Here is a 13,517-nt window from a genome sequence, read left to right on the forward strand (position 1 = left end):
CACACAGCCCAAAGCTCCTTGTATGTTTGTGGGGGCCTCCAGTAGCATGGTGGTGAAGTTACTGATCCAGTGACTTAAAGACACTTGGACAGGTGCATGGATTGTTAGACACAAATTGCTGGAGTAACTAAGTGGTTCAGGCAGCATTACTTGAAAAACAGGGTGGGTGGAGTTTTGAGTTGGGACCCTTCTTCGGATTGAACGGAGGAGGTGGGGGGTGGGGGAAGGTAGGGGGTGGGGGGGTTGGGTAGGGTGGGGGTGGGTGGTGGGGGTTGGTGAAGTGGGGTGGGGGGGTGGAGTGAGGTGGGGGGTGGGAGGGGAGAGGAGGGGGGGGGGGGGGTTGAAGAGCTGGAGGCGAGAAAAGACCAGGACCAATCAGGTCCTGTTACAAATGACCTCAGGCAGGGTGGTGCCTGATAGGTCCATTGTTGGCTCAAGAAGGTGTGATCTCAAGAGAAACAATGTGTAAAACTGTGGAACTGGAAAATAATCTCAGGAGCAAGGAGGGAGGGGAGAGGGAAGGTGTGCATAGGTGAAGTTTTTTCGAATTAGTGAATTCAATGTTCGTATCTAGAAGGATATGGGCCAAACACACTGGAAAATGGGACTAGCTTAGATGGGGTATCTGGGTCAGCATGGACGTTATGCTGAAGGGCCTGTTTCCATGATGTATGACTCTATGTTCATCATCGTTGCTGGGTCTAATCCCACTGACGTTGCTTGAGAATTGAAATTCCAAACTGTGGCACAGTGGTGCAGCTGGTGGAGCTGCTGACTCACAGCACCAGATACCCAGGTTCAATCCTGATCTTGGGTGCTGTCGGTGTAAACTTTGCACATTATCCCTGTGGCCACGTTGGTTTCTTCAGCGTGCTCAGGTTTCCTCCCACATCCCAAAGATGTGCAGGTTTGCAGATTAATTGGCCCTCTGTAAATTGCCCCCAGTGTGCAGGGAGTGGAGGCGAAAGTGGAATTCCATAGAAGTAGGAAGAATAGTCTGGTGAACCTTCTCTGTACTTCCTCTATGGCAAGAATGTCTTTCCTCAGACATTCTTGCCATAGAGGGAGTACAGAGAAGGTTCACCAGACTGATTCCTGGGATGTCAGGACTTTCATATGAAGAAAGACTGGATAGACTCGGCTTGTACTCGCTAGAATTTAGAAGATTGAGGGGGGATCTTATTGAAACTTACAAAATTCTTAAGGGGTTGGACAGGCTAGATGCGGAAGATTGTTCCCGATGTTGGGGAAGTCCAGAACAAGGGATCACAGTTTAAGGATAAGGGGGAAAACTTTTAGGACCGAGATGAGAAAAACATTTTTCACACAGAGAGTGGTGAATCTCTGGAATTCTCTGCCACAGAAGGTAGTCGAGGCCAGTTCATTGGCTATATTTAAGAGGGAGTTAGATGTGGCCCTTGTGGCTAAAGGGATCAGGGGGTATGGAGAGAAGGCAGGTACAGGATACTGAGTTGGATGATCAGCCATGATCATATTGAATGGCGGTGCAGGCTCGAAGGGCCGAATGGCCTACTCCTGCACCTATTTTCTATGTTTCTAATAATTTGGGCGATACGGTGGTACAGCGGTAGAGTTGCTGCCTTACAGCACCAGAGACCCGGTTTGATCTTAACTACGGGCGCTGTCGGAATGGAGTTTGTACGTTCTCCCTGTGATGGCATGGGTTTTCCCTGGGTGCTCGGGTTTCCTCCCAAGCTCAAAAGATGTATAGGTTTGTAGGTTAATTGGATTCGGTAAAAATTGTAAATTGTCCCTAGTTGTGGGCTCTGTGGGCCGAAGGGCCTGTTTCCACGTTGTATTTCTAAAACTAAAACTAGTGTGAACGGGTGATCGATGTTCGGCATGGACACGGGGGGCCGAAGTGTTTGTTTCCTGGCCGTATCATTCCATCAGTACAAAAACATTTAAATTAAAATCAGGAGTTTAGAAAGATTGTTAATAATGCTACTGGGTTTCTGTTAAAACTTATCTAGTTCATTAAAATTTGTTAGCAAAGAGGATAGGTGTTAAAGGCTAAGCAGAGAAGGCAGGAGAATGGGGTTGAGTGTAAAAAAATTGATCAGCCAGGAGTTCTCTCAATGTGTGAATGGCCTAATTTTGCTCCTATGTCTTATGATCGCCCTCCTTACCTGATCGAGTATGCATGTAATATAATATAAAAATATATAAAAACGGAATCTGATTAAACCATTCAGCAAGTCAGGCAGCATCTGTGGAGAGAGAAAAAGAGTTATATTTTCAGATCAAAGACTTTCATCAAAACGTTGAAGGAGAGAAAACATGTTTGGTTTAAGTTGCAGAGGGGATGGGGTGGGACCGGATAGGACAAAGAAAATGTGGGTGAGGCCAAGGTTGCCGTAGATATTAACTATCTGTGAAGCTATAGAGTCAGAGAGGTACACAGCACTAGTACAGGTGCTTCAGCCAAACATTTTAACTCCCCTTCCCATTCCCACACTGACCTTTCTGTCCTGGGCCTCCACCATTGTCAGAGTGAGGCCACACGCATTTTGGAGGAACAGCACCTCATATTTCGCTTGGGCAGCTTACAACCCAGCGGTATGAATATTGATCTCTCTAATATCGTAAACCTTGCATTCCCTTTCTCTCTGCCCCATCCCCCACCCACCATAGTCATCCTGCTAGTTCCACTGTTCATATCCATTCGTCATCACCTCTTCCACAGCCAACAATGGTCTATTGTGGGCTCCATCATTCATAGTTCATCGGTGCCAGGTTTGATTTGTTCTGTACCTTTACATACCTCTAGTTCCCCTCCCCACTGACTCTCAGTCTGAAGAAGGGTCTAGACCTGAATCGTCACCTATTCCTTCTCTCCAGAGATGCTGCCTGACCCACTGATTTACTCCAGCAATTTGCATCTGCATTCAGCCCTTTATATCCTTGCCAACCCTTCTGCCCATCTGTGCTAATCCCTTTAACCTCGATTAGGTCTGTGACCTTCTGTGAATAATTTAGAAGGCCTCCTTTGATCTGTTAAGTTGTGAAAGGAGATGGTGTGTTTGAAGCATTGTCAAATGTGGCTATTTGGATTGAAATAATAAATAAAAAATGAGGGATGCATTCACTGGGAGTGTGCTATCAATCTGCAAACACTGAGCAAAATGGAATAGAATGTCTGAAGGAAAGTTTTAGGCATGTAAATGCACTGGAGCAGTGATAGTGGGAGATTTCAATTGCCCTGCTATTAACTGGGGTGCAGTCAGCATGACAGAGAGTTAACATTTCAGGTCAATTATCTAAGCAGAAGTATTAACGCTTATGTTCTCCACAAATATTATGGGCGGTAAAGCCACTGCCTCACAGCACCAGAGACCCGGGTTCGATCCCAATTACTGGAGCTGTCTGTGTGGAGTTTGTACGTTCTCCCTTTGACCGTGTGGGTTGTTCTCCGGGTGCTCTGGTTTCCTCCCACTTCAGGTCCTTCAGCCCAACTCAAGATGCCCTCTAAGCTTAGTTTGTTTTATTGCCACAGGTTCTGAGGTACAGTAAAAAGCTTTTGTTGCATGCTACAACATGTGAAAAGACAATACATGATTACAATCGAGCCATCCACAGTGCACAGATACATGATAAAGGGAATAATGAGAATAACGTTTGATGCAAGATAGTTACTTTTTTGCATATCTTTAATTCATTGTCATCTCTCCAAATCACCATTTACATCTCTCGTTTCCCTTATCCCTAACCAGTCTGAAAGTCACCTATTATCCCTAACCAGTCTCGAACCGGAACATCACCCATTCCTTCTCTCCAGAGATGCTGCTTGTTCCACTGAATTACTCCAGCTTTATCTTCGGTTTAAACCAGCATCTGCAGTTCCTTCTTACATATAAAGTCCAGTAAAGTCTGATCAAAGATAATCCCATTCGCCCGCGAGTGGCCCATATCCCTCTTAACCTTTTCCTCTCCATGTAACTTTAAATGTTGTTTCAGTACTTGCTTCAACTACCTGTTCTGTCAGCTTGTTCTATATACCCCACCATTCCCTGTGTGAAACGGTTGCACCTCAGGTTCCTATTGAATTTAAAAAATCTTAAACCCATCTTTAACTCATCCTAAACCCATGGTCTCGAGTTCTTGATTTTCCCCCAACCCTGGTTAAGAGACTGTGCATTCACGCCATCTATTCCAAATAGATTTGATGAAGAATGTCTTGATAGGTCAAAGCTCCTCCTAACTAGCTCTGTCAAGGATGAGGTATCTTTTAGGAGGGATCTACAGTTTGGTTTAGTTTAGTTTGGAGATACGGCGCGGAAACAGGCCGTTAGACCCAACGAGTCCGCGCCGACCAGGGATCTCTATTACACTAGCACACACTACACACTAGGGATAATTTCGAAATTTTACTGAAACCAATTAACCTACAAACCCGCACATCTTTGAAGAGCGGGGGGAATTGGAGCACCCAGGGAAATCCCAAGCGGTCACACAAGGAATGTACAAACTCCGTACAAACAGTACTGGTAGTCAGGATCGAACCTGAATCTCTAGCGCTGTAAGACAGCAACTTGACCGCTGTGCCACTGTGCCACAGAGACGTCTTTGGATGTTTGCATGATCCATGCTCATCAGTGGCATGCCCTGCATTCTGCAACTTTTTCTTTGCTCCACTATGCTTGGATTGTATTTATGTTTTTATGTATTTTATTGTATTTATATTTATCCCTGTAGTTCTATTGATCTGTACACTGTGACTGGTTAGCATGCAACAAAAGCTTTACACTGTACCTTGGTACACAAGACAATAATAAACTAAACTAAAGGATCATACTGAACATTTCTCTCTTAAGCTAGCGTGTAGTCCTGATCTCCCAGCCTACCTCATTGCAGACACTTGGAGACCAGGTTGGCAGGGTGGCGTAGCAGTAGAGTTGCTGCCTTACAACACCAGAGATGCCAGTTCCATCCTGATTACGGGTGCTGTCTGTACGGATTTTGTACATTCTCCCCGTGAACGCACTTGTTTTCTCCAGGTACTCCGGTTCTCACCCACCCTCTAAAGACATACAGTATTTTTCTGAGCCAAATGGCCCAATTCTGCTCCTATAAATTTAATTTTCTGAACTAGGTTTGTGGGTTAATTGGCTTCAGTAAAAATTGTAAATTGTCCCTAGTGTGTAGGATAGTGTTAATGTACGGGTTGATCGCTGGTCGGTGCAGACTCATTTGGCCGAAGGGCCTGTTTCCACGCTGTATCTCCAAACTAAACTAAATTAACCTTGGACATATTTTCTGTAACTGTATGGCTATAACTTGGTAACACTATATTCTGTACTCTGGCATTGTTTCTTTGCACTACCTGTTGTACTTGTGTTTGTTTTGATTGTACTTGTGTATAGTGTGATTTTGCTGGATCGCTCGCAAATAAAGCTTTCCACTGTATATGTGGTAACAAGCCAATATCAATATCTCTCCTCATCACGCCGTTTGCTAATTACCTGAAATCTGGACTCTCCAGAACACAAATTCTGCTACGAGAAACAGTTTACCCGGTACATTAAAAAAACTCATAATTGTAGCTTTTCCAAAATTTGGCTTTCGTCCAAGTGCGTGGCTCCACAAGATATTGCTTCTGTGTAAAATTAATGTGCTCGCAAGACACAAAATGCCAATGCAAGGCAAATTGACAGATCAGCAACCATGCAGTGGGAGATCTGCCGCTTCCCAATGGTGCTGTCTAATGGGGCTGTCGTAGTGAGTGCCTGGATAGCTTTCGATTACCAGTCACAATCATGTGTGTTTAATCTGAAGAGATAAGGAGGGAAATCAAGTCATCGTGGCTGACAAATTATACTCTTGGCGTAAACAACCAGAAAAGCAAATCTGCACTTCTAGACATGACAAACAATATTAAAAGGAGACACAAAATGCTGGAGTAACTCAACGGGTCAGACAGCATCCCCAGAGAACATGGATAGGTAACGTTTCGGGTCGGAACCTTTATTCAGGCTGATTGGAAACGTCACCTATCCATGTTCTCCATGGGTGCTGCCGGGTCCGATGAATTACTCCAGCATTTTGTGTCTTTCCTTGGTAAAGCAGCATCTGCAGCTCCTTGATTCTAAACAACATTAAGAGTTTAGAGTTTAAAGAGAAAGCAGGAGTTAAAGCAGGCCCACTGGCCCACCGAGGGTACGCTGACTATTGATCACCCATTCACATTAGTTCCATCTTATTGCATTCTTGCATCCACCCCCTACAGCTCAGGAGTTATTTTACAGATGACAAATGAATCAACAGCCCTGCACGTCTTTGGGATGTGGGAGGAAACTGGAGGACCCAAAGGAAAACCACGCGGTCACAGGGAGAACGACTAAACTGTGACCCTGTAACCTGTAAACTACACAGACAGCGCCCGAGATCAGGTTGGAACCTGGGTCTCTGGTGTTGTGAGGCTCTACCACCTGTCCCACTGGGCCTCCCTGTATTGTCTGTCAGCAGTTAGTATTTAGATGGAAATGTAAACATGATTGGGAAATAATACAACTCTTCATAAGTACATTTCGTTGGAATTTCTTGCAAGCTGTTTTCAATATTGTAAAAGATTCTGAAATGAAGACACAAGGAACTGTAGATCTATCTATCTATCTATGGCGTTCACTCCAACTCGGGGTTAGTGGTGCCATCTGCTTCATGATGTCCTGGTGCTGTGTTAGCCATTCGCCATGATGCAGTTTCACTCATAAGTAAGCTAGGCGGATGAGCAGTCCTTTCATAGCAAGAAAGAACGAACACAATACATAACAAAATTCAACATTAAACGTAACCATCCATCCACCACAGCGGAACCAGCACCTCCAACTGTGGTGGAAGGCACAAAAGTTCAGTCAATCTTTCTCCTCCGTTCACCCGTGGTCGGGGCCGTGAACCCACTGCATTTGTCACTACGGACAGCCCAATATACAGGCCCTCTCGCCGGGGTGATCGAAACTCCGACGTCGGGACAGGTCGGAACACTCCGCGGCGTGGAATTCCTGAATAGGCCTCTTCCTACCAGAGACCGCGGCTTCATGATGCCAAGACCACAGGCCCCGCGGTCGGAGCACTTGTTCTGGTGACCCCCAGCAAAGGATTGCAGGCAGCTCCGTGATGTTAAAGTCCGCGCAGCGCCCGTGGCTAGAAGCTCCACAGACCGAGCTCCACGATGGTAAAGTCAACAGGCTCCCGCAGTCGGAGCACCAACACTGGCGACTCCCGGCAAAAGATCACAGCTCCGCGATGTTAAAGTCCACACTGCGCCTGCTGCTGAAGCTCTGGGCTGGTCTCTGGTCGGAAAGGCCGCACCAATCCAATTATTAGGCCCTGAGAGAGGCGAAAATGCGACATGAAGAAAAGTTGAATCTCCGTGGAGGTAAGTGACTGGGAACGGTTTCCCCTATTCCCCCCCAGCGCCCCCCAGCACAAGACACCCTGGGAGACATACATTCAGGCACACTGAAAACAACAAACATTGCAACGAAACATACAAGCTGCTGGCGAGGCTGCCGCGCGCGCCACCATCTTGGGGGAGTTGTAGATGCTGGTTTACAAAAAAAGCCAAAGTGTTCTGGCAGCACAGTGGCTCAGTGGTAGAGTTTCTGCCGTACAGCTCCAGAGACCTGGGTTCAATCCTAACTATGGGTACTGTCTGTGCAGAGTTTGTACGTTCTCCCCCCTGACCACGTGGGTTTTTTCAGGGTGCTCTGCATTCCTCCCACATCTCAAAGACGTGCAGGTTTGTAGGTTAGGTTCTGTTAATTGTCCCTAGTGTGTAGGATAGAACTAGTAGGTCAAAGGTCAAAAACTTTATTTGCCATTTGTGCTTACACACATAGGAACTCTTGTGCGGTTGTTCAGAGAGTCAAGTCAAGTCAAATTAAAAATTAAAAAGACACACAGAAGACACATAATCTATAAAAACATATACTACTCTAGAAAAAAAAAAAAAGAAAGTGCCTAAAACCCTATATAAAGGGGAAAGTGAGAGCATTGTAACTTGCACAAACCCTATATCAGAACATCAGTTCATTTTGTTTTGGCCAAGAGTCTCACTGTTGCAGGGAAGAAGCTCTTAAAAAAGCGTGTTCTGTTTGTGGCGATGCTGTCTGCTCGTCTGTGCCTGAGGTTGTATGTGCAGTTTTTGTGTTTGAGCAGGGAGTGAGCTGGATGTAGTGTGTCTCTGATGATTCTCTCTGCTCTTGGATGATCTTTGGTCGACCTGGCCCACGAAGGGCTTGTTTCCATGCTGTACCTCTGTAATCAAGAATCTGTCAATCTCTGCCATAAAAATATCCAATGACTTGGCCTCCACAGCCTTCTGTGGCAATGAATTTCATAGATTCACCACCATTTGACTAAATAAATGACTCCTCTCTTTCTAAAGGTAAGTCTTATTCTGAGGCTATGGCCCCTGGTTCTAGACTCTCCCACTGGTGAAAACATCCTCTCCACATCCACTCTATCCAAGCCTTTCACTATTTGGTAAGTTTTAATGAGGTCCCCCTCACCCTTCTAAACTCCAGCGAGTACAGGCACAGTGCCGTCAAATGTTCATAAATGTTAACCCAATCATTCCTGGGATCACTCTCATAAATCTCCTCTGGACCCTCTCCAATGCCAACACATCCTTTCTCAGATATTGATGAGGATGGGGAGAGAATGAAATGGCCTGGTGTAGGATTAGTGAAAAAATGGATGGTTGATGTTGTGTAGACACAAAGGGGTAATTATTTGACGCTAGGGTTTTATTATAGAAAACCTTATTGCAATTGCACATAAACTTGTTGAGTTCACACCTGGAGTATTGTCTCCTTATTGAAGAAAGGATGCATTAACCTTTGAAGGAGTGTAGGATATATTCACTAGACTAGGTTCCAGGGAGAAAAGATTGAGTAGGGTAGTGTGTTCTTTCAAAGAATGAAAGATCAGATTGAAACATATTGAATTACCAAGTTAAACCAAGTCGAGTTTATTGTCATATGCACAAGTACAAATGGTTTGAAAGAACACATCGTGCTGAGTGACTCAACCAATCAGGCAGCATCTCTGGAGGATATGGATGGACAATGTTCCCATTCCAGACCCTTCTTCAGACTGAGAAAGGGACATGCCCCGAAATGTCACCTTCACAGATTTTGTCTGATTGGCTCAGTTACTCCAGCACTGTGCATTCGACACCGAATTCCAACATCTTCAGTTTAGTTTAGTTTAGCTTAGAGATCCAACGCGGAAATATGACCTTCGGCCCACCGGGTCTGCGCCGACTAGCGATACCCGCACACTAGCACTATCCTACACATGAGGAACAATTTACATTTTTATCAAGCCAATTAACCTACAAACCTGTACATCTTTGGAGTGTGGGAGGAAACTGGAGATCCCGGAGAAAACCCATGCAGGTCACGGGGAGAACGTACAAACTCCATACAGACAGCACCCGTGGTCAAGATCGAACCCGTGGTCAGGCCTCTGGCGCTATAAGGCAGCCACTCTAACACTGCGTAATCGTCGCCCTACTGCATCTGCAGTTCCTTGTGTCCCCTACTATTTTTAAAATCTTGGCAGCTTAGATGGAGGAATATTGTTTGCCCGGACTCAAGATCAGGTGCACAGTCTCAGAATAATTAAATTCCTGCACATCGGAATTGCCGTACCAAACTTTGATGCAACCAGTCAGGACACTTTCAGTGGTGCATCTGTGAAGGTTGAGTAGAGTTGGAGGTTGAGGAGAGACTTGATGGAAGTATTTAAAATTATGAGAGGCAGTCAGAACCTATTTCCCAGGCTGGAAAAGACTAGAGAGCGTAGTTATAGGGTGAGAGTGCGAAAGTTTAACGGAGATGTGTAGACACGTTCCTTGCACAGCAAGTGTTGGGTGCCTGGACACATTGCCATTGGTGGTGGAGGCAGATACGATATTGGCGTTATCCACTCATCACCACCTTTTCCACAGCCAACAATGGACCATTGTAGGCTCCACCCTTCCTCAATCATCGTTGCTGGTTTTGACTTGTTCTTTTCATACCTTTCATTCATTTTTTTCCTGTACCTTTTAATACCTACAATTTCCCTCTCCCCTGACTCTCAGTCTGAAGAAGGGTCTCGAGCCGCAATGTCACCTATCCATATTCTTCAGAGATGCTGCCTGACACACTGAGTTACTTCAACACCATGGTCCACTATGGAGCATTGTGGGCCCACCTTTCCTTGGTCATCTGTGCTGGCTATGATTTGTTCTGAACCTTTTCAATACTCTAGGTTGCCTTTCCCCTGACTCTCAGTCTGAAGAAGGGTCTCGACCCGAAACTTTACCTATTCCTCTACTCTTCTATGTTCTATGTACTCAGATAAGATATCAGATAACCAGAGGCTGATTGTGGATTTAAGGGAACGCTGACTATCCTAATCAGGGGAGCTTCTTTGTTGAGCTTGCTTTGGCAGCTATTCAACACGTCCACCTCGATGACTGCTCATCCTTGATGCCCCCAGAAGGACGTATATTTTTACTCGGCAATCCAAGGCTCTGGCAGTAAATTACTTCTTGTAATCAGGAACAAAACATTGCCAATTGGTTGTCATGGTTTCCATAACAGTTGGATAAGTAGAACATATTCACGCAAGCGGGCACCGCATTTAAATTTACACTGAAGCAAGTTTATCTCAAGCAGTCATCAAATAAATATGACAGAACAGCCGAGACATTAAAAATACATTAACATGTTCACTCGGAATAAAATAGGGACACAATATCTCCGTATGCTACTGCACAAGTAATATGTTATCAAAGTTCTTACCTTCACATTGAACCTTCCAAAGCAACGGTAGGGGCGGCACGGCGGCACGGTGGCGCAGCGGTAGAGTTGCTGCCTTACAACGGCAGAGACCTGGGTTCGATCCTGACTACGGGTGCTGTCTGTACGAAGTTTGTACATTTTGCCCATGACCTGCATGGGATTTTTCCAGGATCTCCAGTTTCCTCCCATACTCCAAAGACGTACAGGTTTGTAGGTTAATTGGTTTGATACAATTGTAAATTATCCCAAGTGCGTATAAGATAGTGTTAGTATGCGGAGATCGTTGGTCGGCACGGACTTGGTGGGACAAAGGGCCTGTTTCCACACTGTATCTCTAAACTAAACTAAAACTCAAGGGACAGCTACAGCAACTCAGGGCTCGAAGGTCTGACCTACAGGGAGAGGTTGAGCAGGCTTGGGCTTTATTGAGCACAGGAGGAGGATTATAGAGCTCTACAAAATCATGAGAGGAATAGATCGGGTAAATGCACTGAGTCTCTAGCAACAGAGTAGGGGAATCGAGAACCCGAGGACATAGCTTTAAGGTGAGGGGGGGAAAGAATTAATAGGAACCAGAGGGGCAGCTATTTTTACACAGAGGCTGGTGCGTGTAGCAACTTGCCCGCACCAACCAACATGCCCCATCTACACTAGTCCCACCTGCCCATATCTATTTGGCCCATATCCATCTAAACCTGTCCTATTCATGTACCTGTCCAGATGTTTTTAAACATTGTAATAGTACCTGCCTCAACCACCTCCTTTGACAGCTCGTTCTGTATGCCCACTATCCTTTGAGAGACAAATATTCCCTTCATGTTCCGATTAAATCTTTCCCCTCTTACCTTAAAGCTATGTCCTCCAGATCTTGATTCCCCAACTCAGGGAAAAATAATCTGTGCATTCACCTGATCTTTGTCACCCATGGTTTTACACACAACTATGTCACCACTCAGCCTCCTGCGCTCCAAGTATAAAGTCCCCACCTGCCCAACCTCTCCCTATAATTCAGTCCCTCAAGTCCTGGCAGCATTGTTGAAAATCTTTACTGCACTCATTGCACCTTAATAGCACCTTTCCTATAGAAGGGTGACTAAAACTGAACAAAACACTCAAAATGTGGCCTTGTAAAACATAAGTAAGTAAGTAATTTTGCTTCGGAGTCACGTGAATGACTACGTGAAGAACCCGCTCAGCGCGCATGCGCGGCCATTAACGCCAGCAGTGCAACAGCGGCTGCAGCGGGAGTTAGGCGCTCCCGCTACAGAATGAAACGGACCGTCAGGTGAGTACCCTGAGGTCGGGTTTCTATTACAGGGGAGCCTTTTTCTGCTTGTGTTTTACAGGCAGAGAAAAAGGCTCTGGAACAAAACTGTCCCCCGTTCAAGGAGGAACGTTTTTCCGTCGGGGAGGGGGGCAGCAACAGGCAGTAGGAGCGTTTACCCGGTGTTCCGCTATTCCCCGACACCGTGCCGAGCCCAGCCCGCTAGTACCTGAGCAGCGGGCTGGATGCATAGCCACCCGAAGAGGCATCCGGCAGGTGTTTCCCGATTTGGGACGGGACGTCTCTTCACCCACACGAGGCGAGAGAGAGCCGCCTGAGCCGCTGGAGCGGCTCTCGGAGCAGGTGCCTGCGAGACGCGCTGCTTGAGGGGCGCTCTCGCTTCTACAAGGCACAAAAGCTCTAGAAGAACCTGTCCCCCGCTCGACTCCAATGGAGGAGCGTTCCATTGCAGGGGGGGCAGTAACAGGCAGTAGGAACAATTACCGGGCGCTCCGCTATCCCCATCACCGCGCCGAGCCCAGTCCTGCTAGTGCCTGAGCTGCGGGCTGGATGTTTAGCCATCCGAACAGGCATCAGGCCGGTGGCTTCCGACTTGTCGGAGGGGACGTCTCTCCACCCGCATGGGAGAGAGACAGCCGCCTGAGACGCTGGAGCGGCTCCTGGAGCAGGAGCTCCTGCGAGACACGCTATGTGAGGGGCAGTCTCGCTAGAGGGTTCAGGCATACCCTCCACAGTGCCTAGGCACTGCCCATCGCTTCCTCCTTAGTGTGGTTCGCTTTGGGGTGACCAGTGGCTGGGCTGGTCATGAAGAGGGGTCATTGGCTGAACAAGAATCGGGAGTATGCTTGAGGTACAGGATCAGGAAGAGCTGCTGGGTGTGGCCGCTATGTGGCTCCACCACTAGCGAGATGGCTTTTCAGTCTCAACTGATGGCCAGCTTACTACCTGTTCTTTTCAAAAATCTCCAAGACAGGTAGTCATGAGGCGTTGGATTTCATCACGCTTCCCCTAAATTGCATTTACTCAAAGTGGCCACCATTATTGGAGGGTACATTGAGCATAGCTTTAAAAAAGCCAAAATATCAAAAAATGAATTTGATATCCCTGACGTCGGCTATCATTTTCGCATGCTCTTCCAGAGGGTCACGGTAGAATGGCAAAACACCTGACCTACTGTTCGCAGTGCTCCGCAACTTCTCAGGAAGTTACAAAACCTGCCCTCAAAGAACGCCGACCTCACAACCAAAGCTGGACGAAGTGTCCAAAATATCGGCGCAAGAGGGCAGGGTCTGGAATGAGCAGTACCTCTAACGCGTCCACCATGAGCACAAATAACTGCACTTTTTTTTAAAAATTAATTGTATTTTAACTTGTATTTTAACGTATTTTAACTTGTTATGTATGAAAGCGTGGTG

The 13,517-nt window shown here is 46.4% G+C and overlaps 1 long non-coding RNA gene across 1 annotated transcript; it reads left to right on the forward strand.

The window, feature by feature from the left end:
- The first annotated feature begins 264 nt into the window (after nucleotides 1-264).
- LOC116971717 lies at nucleotides 265-6,758 on the forward strand. Its single transcript, XR_004411583.1, has 3 exons — nucleotides 265-275; nucleotides 3,197-3,198; nucleotides 6,663-6,758. It is a non-coding gene; the product is annotated as an uncharacterized LOC116971717 (long non-coding RNA).
- Nucleotides 6,759-13,517: the final 6,759 nt, after the last annotated feature.

The sequence above is a fragment of the Amblyraja radiata genome, chromosome 4 (genome assembly GCF_010909765.2).
Source record: "Amblyraja radiata isolate CabotCenter1 chromosome 4, sAmbRad1.1.pri, whole genome shotgun sequence".
In the NCBI taxonomy this organism is placed as follows: domain Eukaryota; kingdom Metazoa; phylum Chordata; class Chondrichthyes; order Rajiformes; family Rajidae; genus Amblyraja; species Amblyraja radiata.